This window comes from Marmota marmota, unplaced genomic scaffold (assembly GCF_001458135.2).
Source record: "Marmota marmota marmota unplaced genomic scaffold, marMar, whole genome shotgun sequence".
NCBI classification, from domain to species: domain Eukaryota; kingdom Metazoa; phylum Chordata; class Mammalia; order Rodentia; family Sciuridae; genus Marmota; species Marmota marmota.
The window spans coordinates 18460-26653 of record NW_026008606.1 but is presented as its reverse complement, the minus strand read 5'-3'; positions in this window follow the sequence as shown (position 1 = coordinate 26653).

The window sequence follows — 8194 nt, the reverse complement described above, 5'->3', positions numbered from 1 at the left end:
GGCTCTACCCTTCCTCAGGCCACTGGGCCTGTTCTGTCTGTTGGTTGCAGGTCTGGCCTGTTCTGTTGGTGGTCACAGTTCCATCTACCTTGCAGGCGCGGGGGGAGAGGGCGGCTCTGCCTCTCAGCAGGCCGCTGCTCCTCTTCTGCCGGTGGGTCGCAGGCCCGCCTACCTTGCAGGAGTGATTGGAAGCTCTGCCCCTCCGTGGGCCACTGGGCCTTTTCTGTTGGTGGTCACAGTTCCACCTACCTGGCAGGCGCGGGGGGTGGGGGGCGGCTCTGCCCATCAGCAGGCCGCTGGGCCTGCTCTGTGGGTGGTCACAGTTCCGTCTACCTGGCCGGCGCAGGGGGAGGGGGCGGAATACTTTCTTACAAACGTTGTATTCAATAATAAAAATATATATGACTTCAATATGCTTAATGGAGATACCAAAATTTGCTTTTTCTTGTTGTCTCGTCCAGAACTCCCAAGGAGCAAGAATATTTGGACCTGCCTGTATGTGGTAGATCTTGTTCCTGTGTACATAATGAAATCATTTGGGGAACTGGAAAAATATTGAAGATTGTACCAAGTAGTTGAGGAAAGAATACTGTGAAAAGACAATTACCATATATTTTTTTTTTTCTTTTTCTATGTTTTATTGTCTGTCAAAGCAATTTTCAAAAAATGCATCAGGTATATTTCCGAACTTTTTATGCTCTAGAATTTTCTGTAAATCTAAGGCAGTAAAAAAAAAAAAAAAAGTTAAAACAAAATATTTTAAAATTGACCCTGAAATTCTGTAGAGGTATTATTTGATGAGTGTTGAGTTAGATCATTAATTTATTTACTTATGCATTCTTTAGTTTATTTGTTTACTCATCAAATGGAGTCACTGTTATGTAGCATATAAGTTCTTGATACTGAGAACAAAAATCATAAGCAACCAGAAATATCTTTTATCCTCCTAAGGTATATAATCTAGGGGGGAGAAATAAAATCCAACTATAATAAATGTGTATGAAATTGTAGGTCAGATGCTGGGAAAAGCCAGAGGCTTTTTAATTGGTCGATGAAATCAGAGAATAATTAATTGAGAAAATAATCTCTGAGCTGAGGCAAATTTTCAACGATTTGATTGGGAAAGAGGAGTTAAAATATGTGGATCAAGAAGCAAGCTTACACAAAAGTTCTGTGGTGGAAGGAAGCAGGGAGATAGAACAATTGAGAGGAAGTTAATTTGTGGAGCACATGGGAGCAGGATTTTCTTTTGATTTTCTGCCTTTATTATAAGAGTCAAAATATATATTAAAAGATGTTAAGTAATGTATAACTAAAAAGAACCAATAAGTTTTTTTAAAAGATGTGAGGGGCCAAACAAAATGTTGCTCCACTCTGAAGAGTGAATTGAGTAGGGGTGCTGGTGCTGGTTTACAGAATAGATGGACGTCAACGGAGCAGACATGTGAAGGCTATGGTTATAATCTAGGAAAGTGATGTTTAGAAGCAGTACTAAATCCACAGCCTGTAAACAGTGGTCAATCTGCCCCACACTTGTTATTGAAAATATAGCTTTGTGAACACACGGACCTCTTGAAATTTACAGTGTGTATTGATATTTTCATATTTTAATGATGAAATTGAGTAGTTTTAAGTAAGACTCCATGTGCCTGAAGGCCTGAAATATTTCCATCTTTCCTTTTACAGAAAAAAAAAATCCAACTTCCAGATCATTAAAGCAATAATGGAAATTGACAGTTATGTGGACTTTGGGACAATTATTCTATTGGTCAAATTTTCTACTTCTGGTAAGGTACTGTAATTTTATTCCTAGAATATTATTTGTAGTAATGATATTTTGTGACTTGAATATTCTATTCTTCTATAAGTTCTTTGCCTCAGAATCTGTGTTTATATGACTTTTTTAAATGCAAATATGCATTTAATCATCTGGGTTTGATTAATGAAAGCTTAAAATATTATCTCTACTTAATAAAAGTTTTTAAAATCTTAGCACAGATACTACATTATTTTTATAGTCTTTCTATTTTCTGATGCAATGATTTCTTTCAAAACTTTTTAACTTTAGTTAATATTTTTCCAACTCCTTTAGTTTTAATATTTAGTTTGTTTCCATTCTATATTGCTTCAAATTTCACCATCTGTAGTAGGATGTTAGAGCCTGCTAAGTTTTCTACTAGTTCCAAGTACTGATGGAAATTAGTCATAGGAAAGGATAGTGAGGTAAGAGTTCTCTTACTCTTCTTTATGACTGCCAGTAGTGTTAATGGGAAGTGGTACAGCTTGTAAGAGGTGAGGCCTAATGGAAGTAAGTTTACGAAAGCATGTTTAAGGCCATATATTGCTTTAAGTAATATTATTCCTCTGAATGCTATTAGATAAGCTTTTTTATTCTACACTACTTTAATAAGAATGTCTAAGTTATTTTGGTTTTATTCTATATCAAGAGGTTCTCTGAATGCTTTATTTACTTCTTGTTGTATCTGTTTAAATATTATTATCTTCCTTTTATATTAATCAGAACTTACTATTGAGAGGTTTGTTTTTTACCCAAGTTAATTATCACAGTGTATAACAAATACGTTTTTATTTTTCTTGTAAATCAAGTTCATTCTGAATCAGCTAGGAGATACTATTATGGTCATATTTTGAAGCAATAAAAATTTAGCAATAACATCATAAAAAGCAGCAAGACATCTACTAGTTATAATAAACCCAGTGCTCTAAAAGTCCTTGTTTCCTCCTAGTTGAACTAGGAGAAATGATCAAAACATTTTTAGGGTTTTTGTGACAGAGATGGAGATGGAGATGCAGATGGAAATGAAAATGGAGACGGAGATGGAGATGGAGATGGAGATGAAGTGAGGTCATAAAAGGGCTATTCAGCAAAAAATTTTTACGAGTGCCTGAAAGAATTTGATTTTTGTATAACTATTTGTGAGTTGAGGTGAGTTCTAATTCTGTTATAGTTTGGATCCCAAAGGTTCATGTGTTGAAGGGTTAGTCCCCAGCCAGTAGTGTTAATGGGAAGTGATACAGCTTGTAAGAGGTGAGGCCTAATGGAAGTAAGTTAGGTCATTGAGAGGTGTACCCTTGACTCTGACTTCTACCTCTTTCCCTTTGTTTCCCAGGTGCCATGAGTAGAGCATCGCTGCTCAGCCAATACCTTCTTCCAATATGTCTTGTCTCACTATAAGGGTGAATACAATTGAGCCAATGAACCATGGCTTGAAACTTCCAAAAATATGAGCCAAAATATTCTTTTCCTCCTTTTATGTTGATATTCCTCTAGTTTTTTTTTTTTTTCTTTCATAATGCTGGACAACTAACTCAACTTCTTTTCTAGGTCACTTTCCTGATGGTGTAAACTATTCAAACATATAAACCCTTATAATATCCAACAAGAATTACTACTGAAATACAAAATTTATTTATTAGTTGTGGTATTTTTCTTGTCCAAAGTAAACCTCATTAGCTACTAAGAAGTTTTATCCCATTTCCTTCCTGTCATGCATTTGAACCCCAAGTGAAAATAAAGTGAACTAATATTGTGTATGACATGGAGATGTGATATTGATAATACTGGAAAGTGTTTGGGCTGCTTCAAATTTCACCATGTCTATCTAATAGGATGTTACAGCCTGCTAAGTTTTCTACTTGTTCCAAGTATTGGTGAAAATGAGTGATAGGAAAGGATAGTGCGGTAAGAGTTCTCTTACTCTTCTTTATGACTGCAGAGTATTCCATTGTAGGAAAAAAAAACTGATAGGCATTAATTTCAAGTTGAAATTAAGATGTTTACTATAAAATTAGAAAGTAATTTCTTTATTATTATAATATTATTTCTACCCTCTCTGTTATGGTTTAGATATGAGGTATTAACAAAAAGCTCATGTATGAGACAATGCAAGGCAATTTAGAGGTGAAATTATTTGGTTATGTGAACCTTCATCTAAAAGTGCACCAATCCACTAATATGGATTAACTGATTGCTAACTATAGGTAGATAGGTTATGACTTGAAGAAGTATGTCACTGAGGGTGTATTTTGGTGGTTCCTAATTTGTCCCTGGTGAGAAGAACTCTCTCTATGCTTCCTGATTGTCATATCCTGAGCTTCTTCCCTCCTTCACACCCTTCCACCATAATGTTCTGCCTAACTTGGGGCCCAGAGCAATAGAGTTGGCTTTCTGTGGATCAAGACTTCTGAACCTTGAGTGCCAAATAAAATTTGCTTCATCAAAACTGCTCTTCTCAGGGATTTGATCATAGCAATGGAAAGTTTGACTAAAAAACACTCTAATTATTTTTTTATTCCTTGTAGAACAAGGTTGGTACTATCTTCTAATTACCAAGTTACAATGAAAACCAGAGAACATTTTTTTTTTCTTTTCTGGTAGGATACTCACATTCTGAAATGACCAGTGGTTGTCCTATAGAAAAATATTTACCTCATTTTTATTTCTGTACATACTACACATTTTGTTCTTCATATTTTAGAAATGCATGGAATAAATTCTATATTGTAAAATATTTAAACATTCAAATGTAGTAAAGTTAATTAAGTGTTAAGATGCTGTAGTTTACTTGACCTTAAAAATCAGGACCCTGAAATTATAATGGCAAGCTTGCACAGGGGAGTTGAAACTAAAATCTCACTCATCTTTATTCAGCAGCAAAAAATTTATACTTCCCTGTCTACATGAAAAGTATTAACTCTGCCATCTGTAACTTCCCCAAGTTCACTCTTACCAAATTATAGGGGTTAATGGCATGTAAATGTGAGGTCAGTTTTACCTTTCTTCTTTCCAAAATAAGCAGGGTTGTTTCAATCAGGGTCACAGACCTAGTTGAATATAATGAACTAGTCCTTGAAATTTTCCCTGCCATCTTTAAATACCAATATTTATTTGATTATATACTTACATTAATGTTGTTGTTTCTCAATATTGGTGCATTAGATATTTATAACCTAAATCATTGCATACTCTTTTTTGAGGACACTCAGACCATTATTCCAGTGTGTGACCATGGAGAGAGCATTATTACTATTTGCTTTTGTCTTTCAAATTTTTTATCTTCCTTGCCTTAGAAAGGTGAATCTTAGTCTAGGAGGGCATTTTTTAATCTATCCTTTTTTTTTCTTTTTACTATTGACCAATGCATGTTATTCCTACTTTAAGTGTAGCCCATCTGCTCTTAAATATATATGAAAACAAGTCTTTTAGGATTGGGGATGTATCTCTTGGCAGAGTACCTTATTAGTATGGACAATGTCCTAGATTCTATCCCCAGCACTTCGGCAAAATTAAACACAAAACCAAATTCACTTTTGGGAGAAAGCAACAGAGAGAACCACCTTCAGAAGACTACCACTACCAGTACTGGTGACACTGATGGCTCTGGTCCCTTGGGCTTCTCCCTTTTACCCATTTACAGAGCCCACCTCTCTGTTAGTCAGTGTTACCTTATCAATCTCTGAGTAAATTTCAGTTAGAGGAGAGTATAAAGGTTAGACCTAGAAGTACTACAAAACATTCAGAGTAATGGAAAGGTCAAGTTCACAATTGGAGGGCCTATAGGCTATCAAGCAAGTTTCATAAAGATTCCTGTGTGAAAAATTGGGGTATGTAACATTCAGAATAGTAGTTCATGGCACGGTGGGGGTGGGGGAGTTTAGTAAAAGATGAGATTTTATACAAGATAAAGAACTGACTTCCCAACTGTGCTGAGGGCCATCTCAGAGTTAAAGAAGCATTACTGTTCATCTGAGAGAAGTTACTTTTGCCTAGCTCTCTTAACTTGCCTGTTCAGACTTCCTCAACTGGTGTCCCTAACTACAGTTCATTCACACTCTCAGGACCTCTGCAAGAAATCCTCTGGAGTGTTTTTTATTTTTTATTTTTTTTTTTTTTTGTCTTACTCTTCTCAACAGGGCCTTTTTTCTCCTTTCCTGACAGATAATATTCTTCAAATTTCTCAGTTTATAGACACAAAACAAGGGCATGATAGCAGCTACAGGGAGTCAGAGGTCCATTCCCATGCCTGGCCTCCCCCTCTTCCTGGGCTGACTTCTCCTACCCTGCTGGAAAAGTCCTGAGTCTCCTTCACATTTTATTATTTTTAAAGATTTTTTTTAATTTATTGATTTTTAAAACAAAAATAAATGACAGCAGAATATATTACAATTCTTATTACACATTATAAAGCACAAATATTCATATATCTGGTGGTATATAAAGTATATTGACACCAATTCATATCTTCATACATGTACTTTGAATAATGATGTCTATCACATTCTATCATCCTTGCTAATCCCTTGCTCTCTCCCTTTTCTTCTCACCACTCTGTCCTATCTAGAGTTCATCTATTCCCCTCATGCTCCCCCTCACTACACCACTATAAATCAGCCTCCTTATATCAGATAAAACTTTTGGCATTTGATTTCTTTGGGATTGGCTAACTTCACTTAGAATTATCTTCTCCAAAAACATCCATTCACCTGCAAATGCCATGATTTTATTATCTTTTATTATATTGCAAGAGTTAAAACCAAGGGGCTGGGGATGTGGCTCAAGTGGTATCGCACTTGCCTGGCATGCATGGGTCCCGGGTTCGATCCTCAGCACCACATACAAACAAAAATGTTGTGTCTACTGAAAACTAATAAATAAATAAATAAATAAATAAATAAATAAATATTAAAATTCTCTCTCTTTAAAAAAATTAAAACCAAGAAGCAATAAATGGGGTGGATTCAAACTAAAATGTTTCTTCTCACCAAAAGACCCTGCATCTTGGGAGAAAATTTTACCCCTCTCACGTCACATGGAGCACTAATATTTAGGGTATATAAAGAACTCAAAAAGTTAGGCACCAAAAAACAAATAACCCGATTAATAAATTGGCCAGGGACCTGAAAAGACACTTCTCAGAAGAGGATATACAATCAATCAACAAACAAATGAAAAAAAATGCTCATCATCTCTACCAATTACAGAAATGCAAATCAAAGTTACTCTAAAATATCATCTGACTTCAGTCAGAATGGTAACTGTTATGAAGACAAACAACAATAAGTGTCTGAAAGGATGTGGGGAAAAAGATACACTCATACATTGCTAGTGGGACTGCAAATTGGTGCAGCCAATATGGAAAGCACTATGGAGATTCCTTGGAAAACTGGGAATGAAAGTACAATTTGACCCAGCTATTTTGCTCCTCAGTCTATACCCAAGAGCTTAAAATCAACGTACTACATGAACAAATCTACATCAATGTTTATAGAAGCACAATTCACAATAGCTAAATTGTGGAGCCAACATAGATGTCCTTCAGTAGATGAATGGATATAAAAATGTGGCACATTATATTCATAATGAGGATATTTACCCTGCATACTAAATCAGATCATGGCTTTGTAATACATTCTCCACTCTGAGGAAAGCATACAGAGTGACACACTTGAGCTGCTTACAATTTAACATTTTAATGATGAGAACACTAATGCCACACACAGAGGCACATTGTAAGGTTGTCATGATTAAAGAATCTCAGTAACCTAAAGATTTTTTTCATTTATTTAAAAAAATGTTTTGTATTTGAAATTTTAAGACGGATACTTACTGTTTTTTTTTTTTTTTTTAAATTCTGGAACATATCTGGTAAAAATATATATGAACTGATGAAGAGTATTTTTAAATGTTATGTGAACATCCAAATGGGAATTTTGCATACACAAGAAAAAGCACAGCTTGCCAGGTTTTATCTACAGCCTGATCTATTTTATGTCTGGCAGTAAAGTCTCATCAGTTTCTGAGGAGGGTGTTTCTCAGGTGGTGAAGGCGATCCCCCTGTCACTGTCTTGACAAGATCACAGTGAAAAATAAGTGATGGCAAAGCCCCTTTCCCACTGCCTTGACAAGGTCACAATGAGCATGAATGCTGGAAAAGCCTTGCTGGTTGGTGTAAAACTGAAACCATGAGACCCTTTTTTATGTAATTGGGACTTTTCATTTTCATGCTCATGTTCCTGACAGGAGGCATGAGTATGTTAAATGCTAAACCAAATTTAATTTCAGATGGCTAGAAAATAACAGGTAGTTCATGCCTAGAAGGCTCTTCTACTACCCCTCAGCATATCAAGGACAAAGTAGAAAGCTTCTCTACTATCTCAGCACATTGAGGACAAA